We start from the raw sequence: 11,323 nt of genomic DNA, 5'->3' as shown, positions 1-11,323 counted from the left end.
TTTGCAGGTCCCTTAAAGAGGGGGATTATTGACACACTGGCCATGGCCATATTTAGAGCAGGCAGCTAGTGGGAGAATACCAGCCTTGCAGACGGGGGGGGCGGCACCAAATAAAACCCCGGGTGCACTTACACTGGCATTGTGTCCAAATTGCAGTAGGGAAAGAACAATGAAAATCCATTTAATCCTGAGCTGTCACAGGGGCTGGAAATAAAACACCCCTGTCATTGCTCAGTGGACTTCCTCTCACTTTCACAGTTTTCTACTGGAATGCTGTTATCCCGCCAAGGTGTTTGCAGGCACTTGGGATCTGTGGAAAGGCAACCAAGGGGAGGAGGTCAGCATGCCAGCACCTGTGGGGAGCACTGCTCCTGCAGTGTCACATGTTGCCTGGAACAAATCACACAATTGAATTTTTTATTAATTCCTTTATTTTTTCTAGGACTATCAGAGGGAGAATCAGCTTGACATGTCCATTTGGAGCACCTGTGAGATTTTTTTTTCACGTGGAGAATTGTGCTCTGCTGGGGAGAAAGGACAGAGTCACCCAGAGATTTAAGGGCAACAAGCCCTGGGTGGGCAGGGGAGCTGTGCCTTCATCACTTCTGACAGGCCGAGCAACTGAAGGCCTCTAGTGGCTATTAATGGCTGTTGCTCGCTGTCACTGACTGATGTGCAGCTGGAGAGTGCCCTTCAAATCTTTACTCTAAATGTATAGCTACATAACAGTTTCTGCTAATAGATGGTACACTATTCTAATATTATTTTTATAGAGAGGTATATTTCAGTAAGAAGAAATTTAAAAAAGAAAGATTAAACTTCGTACTGTTTATTGTTTGTTTGCTTTTCTGATGTGGTTGTTTTTTGTTTTTTTCTTTTTTCTATTAGCAGTGAATGATGGTGAACTAGCAACATTTTCTGAAACATGCAGGCCAGCAATATCTGATAACTTGTGTTGTGAGAGAGGGGGAGGGAGAGGAAGAGAGAAGGTTTTGGTACAGGGAAGTAGGAACGCATCCATAACAACATGTATCAACCTTCTTAAACGGTAACACACAGTGCGCTTTAGACAGTCAAGCCAATATTTGATGGAAAGGTAAGTGAACATAATTTGAAGTGTTGTTTTTGTCTAACATCATCTCTTTTTGGTCGGTATGGATTGAACACCTGAATCGACATATGTTGTTCAGCCAAACTGCACATTTCGTTTTATTATTATGCATACTGCTTTACTGACAGTAGAGAGAGGAGATTGAGCAAGATTTTCATAAAGATTTGATAAACAAATTATATTTTTCCTTTGATCATTTGTCTGTATGAACTGCATGTAGTTATGTTGATCAAGAAAAGGTATGAAAGCTTATAACCCTAGTCTTTCCTAACCTACAAAATACATTAATAAAGCAAACATAAGACTATTGTACACCTTAAAATAAAATAAATATTTGCAGGTCATTTACATTGACAGAACCTTTGGATAAAATAAAAAGGAGGCAGATGCTTGGATTACGGAGCTAAGAGCGTTACCTTCACAGTATAAGGTACCATGATGGGTCAAGTGCACCAGACCAGTCAGTGGGTCCATAGGAGTTCTGCTCACTCCTTCAGCTGCACCTGCAGAATGAAGCCTGGGCCAAATTCTGAAAATTGTGAAAGAGCAGGAAAATAATAAGTACCTTTTTTCTTTTAACTTTGCATCATCAATGCGTTTTGGTAGAGCTGACATAGGTATTCATTTTATGTATGCAACTGCACTCCAAGCAATTTTATTTCTTCAGTATGTCTAGGACAATGGTTCACATTGTTATTGTTGGAGTTAGCCAGAGAAGCAGCACAACAAAGTTATGCTTCTTGAATGCATTTTTGCTGACAACATTTTGTTGCAAACATTTTTTTATGGAGTTAGGAAATTTGCACTGGACAGATTTTCTGTTGGAAGATGCTGATTGAAACTGAAATGCTTTTAGAAATATGCTATATCTTATTAGTACAATGTTGATATGTACAACACTGATATGTACAATATTAAAAGCAAAAATATGCTGTTAAAAATTAAACCTATTCAAATATAGTGTTTCCCAGAAAAATCTGAGCTTGATGCTTTTCCTTTTTTGTCAGGTACAACAAAATTTGTAAATCTTTCAATTTTCCTGAGCTGAGAGTCCATAATACAAAGTACAAAGATACAGATACCTGAATTGTCTATTCAAAGTTTTCTGTGTATAAACCAAATTTTTCAAACTCAAAGAAACTTCAAAAAACAACATGTATTATTCATTTCTACAATAATATTCCAAAGGAAGATTTAATAACATGAATATTACCTTCAAGGCTACTCCTTGCTGAGGCATGATACAGCACTGGGCCAGTGCTGATGTTTCCTACACAAAATGCCAAAGATGTGCATTCTAGCCATGAGATAAGATAATTTAAAGATGTTACTAAAGATGGACAAGGTACTTTCTTGTACATTTCTCCCCTAAATCAGGGGGAAAACTGGCAATTAAGTTAGGTTATGAGAGATTTTTGTCCTTTCTTGATCCTACATGACACTCATGGTAATTTAGGACCTATTCTTTACATGGAAATGGTCAAAGGTGAAGACCCATGAACACTTTCTAGGACAATTTTAATAAAAGAAATAAGGCTGTAGCACATGGCAAATTACACACAGAGAAAAAAAATAAAAGATGCTAAACCTGTAAAGCTAAGTACTCACAGGTCAGAAAATGTGGGAATAGTATTCGTTGTTGCTTGCTGAAGAGCACTTAAAGACAGTCCTTAATTCCACAGTTCTGTAATCATATACTTTGATCCTAGACCCATGAGTATGCAGGATCTTTACTCTTATTCATTACATAGGAAACATCACACACATTTAATAGCCTTTCAGCATTTTATTTTGCCCTGTTCTTCAGCATAGTAAGGCTACCAATGGTTTTAATTGTCCAGTGGCCCGTTTCAGGGAACATGAAGATGTTAACACTTTTTTAAGGAAAAAGAATAGAGGTAACAGAAACCTTAAGACTCAAAGTACCCACTAATTTTGAATTTTGGATTCCCTTTTTGGCAGTATTTGGCATTATGCAAGCATTTCAGCTGAAAGGGGTTCGGCTCCTGAGGGCATCAGCCATGGCTGAAGCTTCCCACCCCTACAACATTTCAGATCACAGGCTCCAACTTCGAGAGGAACTCAGAGCAACAACAGGAGTGATTGTATTTTCCTGTTATTAGCATTCTCACCGGAAACATTTTGTTCCTGTTTCATAGTCCCCTTTCTCAGGCACTATACATGTTCTGATTTCTGAAAAAAACAAGCAAAAACCTCAGCAGTCTGAGCAAACTGTTCTATCTCCCAGGCTGTGGAGATTCTCAGTCACACCATTATAAACAGTCTAGGAAGAGTCCATCATTTGCTAGTGAGGTGGCACAGTGAACTTCCTTCCATCACAGGAGGCAGTGAATAGAGCATGAACCACATGTAGTACAGGAGGCAGATTTATAACAGCTACACTGACTGTTGTTTAGGATGAATCCTCTAACAGGACATTAGGAAAAACTTCTTCATGGAAGGGGTTGTCAAGTATTGGAACAGATGGTCCAGGGAAGTAGTTGAGTCACCATCCCTGGAAGGATTGAAAAGATGTGTAGATCTGGCACTTAGGAACACAGTTTAGTTATGGTCTTAGCAGTGTTAGGTTCTAACATTTGGACTTGATGACCTAAAAGAGCTTTGTGATGATTTGATGAAGTGCTTTGCCACATCCTAACAAAAAACCCAAACTCCTCCCTAATGCCCTGCTGAAATTCTGTATGAAGGGAATTAACCATTTCACCAATAGGCCATGAAAACTCATCACTCATTCAACAGAATTATTAAAAGGTTTGTTCACTTCAGAACCTGAGCTAAGATGAGAGAAAGTGAGAACTGGAAGCATCCATTTTTATAGGAGGAGGATTCACTGTGTCATTGTAGATCTTGGCACCCAGGTTCCTGGCTTTCAGCGGCTAGATTTCAGACAAGACTTTAAATCTTTCCTAACCTGGTGATTTATTTTCTTGGTTTTAAAAGATGAAACCCTTCTAAGTGTCCTTTTTGCCTTTCCAAGCAATTAACTATTTCAATCAGCAGCCTAGGGAACTTTGCTCCACTTCTCACGTTTCTACATTTGGGGCACATTGGCAAAATTGCTGAAAGGACACAAGCAACATGTGGCAGGTGGTGCTCACCCCTCAGCAGGACAAAGCCCACAGTTAAATGTGTATTTCCACTAAGACGAGTGCAGGGAAAACTACAGGCAGGCAAAGAAAAGGCTGTACAACCTTGTCCTCAGGCACAGGACAGTGGCTATTTCAGTCCCAGCTCCCGAGGACAGCCTGTCAGACAGATGCATTGGCTCATACTGAGCTCAGTCCCACGCTGCAGGAACAGGGCCAATTGCCATAGAGCACATTAAAAACAATGCACCACAGCACGCTGGGCTTTCCCCATGTCTTCTGCTGCCTGTCTGCAGTGCTGCTGCTCCTGCCTCTCACCATCACTTTTGCAAGCCTCATTCCTCAACCAACTCCTTCCCTCCTGCCATCCACTCAAGCAGACCCTGAGGCCCCCCACTGAGTTCTCTCTCCATGCCTTATTGCTGCTGTGCTGCCTTCTCCATCCCTGGCCCTGCAGGCCCCTCATCTCCTGCATTGCCTGCAAGCCCCTCACTGTTCTCAGCCACTTCTCAGCCTGTTTGCTGACCTCTCCTTCCTACTCCTCCTTGCACGTCCTCTCTGTCCTGCCCTCGTGTTCCTCACTGCCTGCTGCTTCCCCCCCTCTCACTATAGCAATATATGTATTTATTTATTTATCTCTGTACGTGTCTCAGTTTTTGTATGTTGAGTGTACAGGCCCAGGGTGAATGAAGAATTCAAACCATCCTGGAGAGACACAGGGTCAAGCAGCCTGGCAAGTACACAGGGCCACGAGGCAGACTGATGGGACAAGCTGCAGCTCTTACCCTTGGGAGACTCACATAACTTGTGAAAATCGTGCGCACGGTACTGTGCCTGAAAAGGATGCGTCATCATCTACATTTAACAGTGGTATCAGCAGAGAAAATGGGATGAAGCATGCACTGAAGGCATTTGAAGGAACAATTTTTCAGCTGCTTTTCTCTATGCCAGATGATTCTGTTGTTCAGTCCATCTCTCCGGGTGGTGCTGTAAACAGGGAGTCACACAGAAGAAAAAGATCTTTTCTGTCAGCCATGCTGGGGGAACAAAAAATGGGGTAAGTGCAAAGATGACCCTCATTCAAAACCAGTCTTTGCTTGGGAATCAGATTCAGCATCCTCAATCAAAGATAGGTTTTTCCCACAGATTCCCTGCAACACACCCTAGGCTACCAGGAGGGCAGATTCCATGTCCAAGCTGTAGTTTAACAACTCAGACCATCACAAACAGTAATCAGCTTTCACTCAAAAACATGTGCATGTGGGCTGCCTTATTGCTCAGATCAGTTTTGAAAACAGCTTTCTCAACAGTTGCTGGGGACATAACTATACACCATATACCAACAAGCCACAGAGCAAGCACTAATCTAATGTATTTCGGTGGTGGGGGTGTTTGGGTTCCTTTACTTATCAAGACAGAAGAGGAAGAGTGAGTGAAGAAGTGAGTGGGCTCTGATAGTGCTACTGATGGGAAGACAGTAAGGATGCAGGCTGGCAGGGGAGTCAAGAGGTCGACCTGACTGCAGGGAAGGACTGGGGGGAAAAAATACATCTGAGTTCAGCATTTCTGAACTAACAAATTTCTCAACCTTTAATTAAAAGAAAGAAAACTCACTGCTCACATTGCACAGGCACCTTCATGCATGGATCCTGGAGGTCTATTTTATTATACAGAGAGGATGCAGCTGGGTGCCAAAGGTGCAGCAGACTCGGGGTTTATTGCTCCTTTTGCATACCTGAATCACACTAAAATAAGGAAGCCAATAGGGAAAAATAAATCTTACTGAATAAATGTCATTCCCACTCCCAGTTTTCTTTCCTTCCTACACAGCTAATACTTTTTAATCATCTTGTGTCAGTACAATGTCATGTTCTATAATAACAGTGTGAGATGAACCTGCTTATCTTTGACAGCACAAACTATGCCTGCCAGGGTTTTGCCCAACGCAAGTGCTTCTTCATGTCTCTGCAGTCTGGCCATTTCCTCATTTCTGCCACACCAAAAAGATAAACTGCTTTGTGCGCAAGGAGGGTCTTAATGCTCTTGCTTTCACATAGCTGCTCTTATTCCTCAGGAAGAATCTCAGTCTGCTTTACAAACATTGCCAACAGATTTACAAACTATATATAGAAATTGTTTCACTTGCTACTGATGTACAGACATAGGGTGACCACAGCAGCTGTTTGGAATTACATCGCAATATTGCTCAACAGGTTTGGAAAGGAAGTAGAGGCCACTGTATTGCAAAGAAAGTAACAGAGGAACTGCTGTATGTACAAAAAAAAGTGGGATTTGGAAGGGCAATTTCAATAGGATGCAGTTAGCCTACTCTTTAAAAAATAAAGTATAATAAAAAGGTATAATCTACCAATGTAAGAACTATATTATTTGTGGTGGTATTTGCAAATACACTGTAATATGCATGTCCATATGAGGTAGTTATTAAATTATAAGCGGTTACAAAAACTGCATGTATTTCATCCTTTGTTAATACCTGAGTCCCAGACAGCTCTCTCATGTAACTTAGCCAAACCCATGGTTTGTCATTCAATTTAAAAAATGACTCTATTTCTTTTTACACAGAGAGCAAAAGAGGTACTTACTTCTGTATTTAGCATTTCCTTTGTCACTTTTTTTTTAAAAAGGAGATGCCAGAAATATAAACAAGTTAGATACTTCATAGGGAATTAAATACAAGCAGCAGTACTAACCAGGTAAATTCTCTACTTTACTGTCTTTAATTAAGTTGGGTTTTTAGCTGGCGTTTTTTTTTGTTAGTCCATATTAATGATAACAGGAGTTCTGGTAATATCTACCATGCACAAAATATGTGGACAAACGGCAGTGGGTTTGCCCAATTAAATGTAGAGATTTCTACTGAAAATTTGAATTTTGAAAATTAAATATAAATACATTGTACATGTCAGCAGAGCTACACTGCTACATCATTCCTATGACTACTAGCCATTCACTAATATATTTTTACAGCTTTTCAGGAGAATCCAGCTCCCTCAGCCATTGCTTATAAGACTTATGTTCCAGCCCCTGGAAGTGATGGAAAAGCAGAAGAGATAAGACCTGTTCTATAGAGGTAAGTCATCACAAATTTATGTTCATGCAAGCCATAGCCAAACCAGGGATATTTTAGAAGGCTCTTCTGCCCCAAGTAAGGGTCACAAAAAATCCCTTTACCTTACCCCAAGGTAGACACAAAAGAGCCTGTGACTTTGTGACTGTCTTTTTCCATGTGTGACTCCTGTACTAACGGCAATATTCTGAGAAAGGGCAGCTCAGGCACTTGGAGCCTGTGCCAGAACACAGGCTGCGGCAGTGAAACAGTAAAACTGGTGCCCACCTCCCACCTCAGCCTCACCCCCACCAGAACAAGCTCTGCCATGCCAGCTCCCAAAATTAGATAGTAGTCAGTGCATGGAGTTTTATGGATGACCCACACATAACATTATGGCTTCTGCAGGGAATAGCTGGTCATATACAGGACTCATGGCTGTGGTCCCCTCTTTCACCGAGCTCTGAAAACACTCACTGCTACAAAGTCCATCCCACGGGTGCTGAAAAGGCTGATGTAACCACTGTTGAATGTCTGGCTCCTTGGAGAGCTCATCAGCCTGGTGCAGCTGCTTGTGTCAGATTTTATGAGAAACAGAAACCAAATTATACCTCTGGTTTCAAACATTGCTCCCAAATCGATAGGAGTCCCTATCCCACAGCATGACTGAATCAGTGCCAGGGCATTTAATTACTTGTAGACAACATTGCCCGGGGGTGGGCATGCCATGGAATTGGGTTGCGGTGGAACAGCCTGTGAGACACACCCAAATAGTCGAGAAAATTAAATTCTAGTGGTGCAAGGGTTCAATCACAGTCCAAGCAGAGAAAATAAGAAGGTTTTTTTTCCTACCAATTTATTCTTCCAGCTGGGGATGTTGCCTTTGCCTCTTTTCACACAACCACCAGTTCTGGTCCACTTACATTTCCTGCTCCTACCACCATTTAGTCAAGTCCACAGAAGTAGTATTGCTGCAAAATATGGGAGTCAAAAGAGTTGTTCAATTCGTAGCTGGGTCATAAACCTGACCTGGGGAAAACAGCTCCCTTTCCATGACTATCTCACCTCGTATTTCATTTAAAATAAAGTTTTGCTTCTCCCTTGTTGGGGTTTTAGTTTAGTCTTAGGTTTTCCTGTTAAAGGAATTTTCTCCCATACGCATGTTGCTAGGGGACAAATAGCTGTACTTAAGAAAGACAAAAAGGGGAGTGGGGCGGGCCTGGCTACTCCTTTGTCTACACCTGGGTGTGGGGTCAGTTCGCTCTGAGCGTCCGGAGAGAGAAGCTGCAGAGAGAGGAGCTGCTGCTGCTTTCTTTTTGGCCGTTCTTTCTTCCTGCTGGAAGCAACGCCGGGACCCCAAAAGCCGCTTTTCCCTGCCCTGCTGGAGACCGAGCTGTGGCTGTCCTGCCCCGCTGCTGCTTCGAGCTTTCGCTACGCTGTAGCCCTGCTCGCCCTGCCTGCCTGGGCCTCCGTGGTTTTTTCCCATCTGGATACATCTCGTCTGCCACCCGGGATTTGCGTTCGTCCCTGCCATTCCAGCCTGCTGTTCCTGAGAGCCCGGGATCAGCTGCCCAGGGGTTTGTGAAGCCTTTGTCCCATCCCTTCCCGGGATCCCAGGGCACCAGAGCCGCGGGTTTCCCGAGCTCGCTCCGGAGCGCCCCCTGCAGCCGCGGGGGAACCATCGCACCTGCCCTGCTCACCGGGAGCCGCCAGCGCCCCTGCCGGCTGCGAGCGGAACTGCACCCGAGGGGAAAGGGCCTGACAGCCGAGAAGGCTGGGACTGGGTTTGTGATTGCTGTTACTGCCATAGTTGTTGTTGTTTTGTTTGACTGGTTATATACATATATATATATAGTAAAGAACTGTTATTCCTATTTCCCACATCTTTGCCTAAAGGCCCTTGATTTCAAAATATAATAACTTGGAGGGAAAAGGGGTTATATCTGCCACTTCAAGGGGGGCCTCTGCCTTCCTTAGCAGACACCTGTCTTTCAAAACCGAGACATCCCTCCATTCACTTCACAGATGCCTTGAAAACATGAAACACTTTCTCATAATTCTGTACTTGGTTTAGTAGCTGGGGGAGGGGGGCGCGGGAAGGAGAGGGGGGGAAAGGAGGAGGGAAGGGAGGGTGGGCAGAAGTCTTCAGTAAATGAACAGCTTCAATGGGGAAGGACAGAAAAGCTTTAAACCAGTATTAGGCCACCTCCTATAACAGGCAACCAAACAACAAAAAGGGCCTGGCTGTATTGATTAAGAGATAAACACAACCAAGACCACGTCTTTTTAACTTACCTAATGATAGTCAGAGAACTAGTTCATGGTATTTTAAACACTTGGGGCAATGCTCAGTGCTAGATTTGAATACTTTGATGCTGCAGGCAATGTGGCTATTGCCTGATGCTTGTATGAAGTCCTAAATATAAACCTTTGCCCGTGAACTAAAATTACTAATGGAATTTGGCTCTAGCCACAGAAAGGATTTAAAATCTTCTGTCTAAAGCCCTATTTGATCATGTTTCTTTTGCTGGTTGCAGTATAGTGTATCAGATATGCAGTTACCCAGATTCTTGCATTGTGGTCACTGTATTCATTAAAACTACCACAATTTAAGGGTTTTTTTATGATTAACGCCATATTTCTGATTAGGAATTCCCACAAAGAAATATCAGTTTATAGGTTATGAAGCATACATGTATTTATCCTGGTATGTCTAGGACATATTGGCCAGTGGAGCCTTGACTTGCAGTCAGCTGTGTTGGGTTCACTGGGCACTCTGTGCTCAGGCCATGCTTGCAGGCACCAGTCACCTGGGGCATCCTTCTATCAAGGGCCTGGCCCAGATGCCAGATGCCTAGAAATTTTTCACAAGCGACTAAATTAATATTTTTCATCCTGGTCAAAATTTCTGGCAAAACCCCCAGAAGTTATGTCTCAGAAAGCTACATCAATAGTAGCCCTACTGAGGGCAGAAGGAGGAATTAAGCCTCCTGTTAAACCTTCTATGTGTCCCAGACTAGTAATTTTCACTTTTTCCATTTGCTCCAGTGAATCTGTCATGAAGAAGACCAGACACACAAAGGACCGATACAGCTGTCTTTGGAAGTGGAATTTACATCTCTGACTCAGAAGTGAGGTTTCATATGACAATGACATAGAGCAAATAAGGAGAAATTCTGAAGAACAGGGAGAGCCAGTTTAGGGGGCAGGACAGAAGCATACTGGAGCTCAGCTTTGGTTTGTGTGAATATGTGTGTGTGTGATAACCAGCGTATCTCTCAAATAACAGGCTGCCCAGAGTTGTTGGGGCTGCTCCATCCCTGGAAGTGTTCAAGGCCAAGCATTCAACGAGATGGCTTTGAGAAACGTGGCCTAGCGGAAGGTGTCCCCACCCATGGTAAGGGGGTTGGAACTAAATGATCTTTAAGGTCCCTTCCAACCCAATCAGTTGATGATTGTGGATTTAGCTAAATGGATTATGCCCTACGTAAACCCGACATCCACCAACTGAAATATCTTCTTAGTTGGGAGGGTTTGTATTTTTTTCTTTCCTCAAGATGGAAGGGATGGTAGAACAACAAAAGGAGTTTGGTAGAACTCCAAAAGGGAGTTTTGTGAATTAAATATTCTTTAAATTTATTCTGTCAGATTTTTTTTTCCTCTAAATGTGCAGAAGCATACTGTGCAGTGCATGGCAGCATGACTGAGGGTGAGTCTGTTCAAGCACTGATCTGCCACAACTCTGAAGAAACCATAATTAAAGTTACAATATTGCTTAACCAAGGGGATATACTGCTTGGTTTCCTGGTTTGTTTGCACATCAAAATCTACTTTTTGCTTAAAAGGGCCTACCTAAAGTCCCTTAAATTTTGCCAAGCCTTGAAATATGCACATACAGAAGTTGTACCTGGGAGCAAACACTTTGCAAAAATACCTAAAAATAATCATTTAGATGTTTGAAGAATTTTATATAGGACCATGATTTTTAATGTGTGAAGTATGCTACAACACTTTGGATGAATGTTACCTGACATAAGT

General features: G+C 42.5%; 1 long non-coding RNA gene across 1 annotated transcript; it reads left to right on the top strand.

Moving 5' to 3' along the window:
• Positions 1-4,542: 4,542 nt before the first annotated feature.
• Positions 4,543-11,276, top strand: LOC125325109. Its single transcript, XR_007203206.1, has 3 exons — positions 4,543-5,275; positions 7,207-7,384; positions 10,334-11,276. It is a non-coding gene; the product is annotated as an uncharacterized LOC125325109 (long non-coding RNA).
• Positions 11,277-11,323: the final 47 nt, after the last annotated feature.

This window comes from Corvus hawaiiensis, chromosome 4 (assembly GCF_020740725.1).
Source record: "Corvus hawaiiensis isolate bCorHaw1 chromosome 4, bCorHaw1.pri.cur, whole genome shotgun sequence".
NCBI classification, from domain to species: domain Eukaryota; kingdom Metazoa; phylum Chordata; class Aves; order Passeriformes; family Corvidae; genus Corvus; species Corvus hawaiiensis.
This window is presented reverse-complemented; position numbering and strand designations above follow the sequence as displayed.